Consider the following 399-nt stretch of genomic DNA (forward strand, 5'->3'; position numbering starts at 1 on the left):
ACCTGGGCTGGGGGGAGGTGTCCCTGCCCAGGGCAGGGGGTGGCACTGGGGGGGCTTCAACATCCCTTCCAACTCAAACCATTCTGTGAATCTATGATCCACCCCGTCGTGCCTGCTGTCAGCTGATGGGATGTGAAAGCCGCACTTGCATCGTGGGACCCACAAATTCTCTCACTGGACAGCCGTTTGCCTGAGCATCCTGCCCAGCACAGCCCTTCTCTTGCCGAGCCCCCGGCGGCGGGGGAGGCCAGGCACGGCTGCACGGGCAGCTGCCGTATGGCAATAAACCCCCATACGCTTCTCAAGTACTTCATATATGTGCCAAGCAGCCACGGGAGGCACAAAGCTGGCGGGGCTCCCGCGGAGACATGGCGACCCAGCCGCGCTGGCTCGACTGCC

Source organism: Charadrius vociferus, unplaced genomic scaffold, assembly GCF_000708025.1.
Source record: "Charadrius vociferus isolate BGI_N301 unplaced genomic scaffold, ASM70802v2 scaffold266, whole genome shotgun sequence".
Lineage (NCBI taxonomy): Eukaryota > Metazoa > Chordata > Aves > Charadriiformes > Charadriidae > Charadrius > Charadrius vociferus.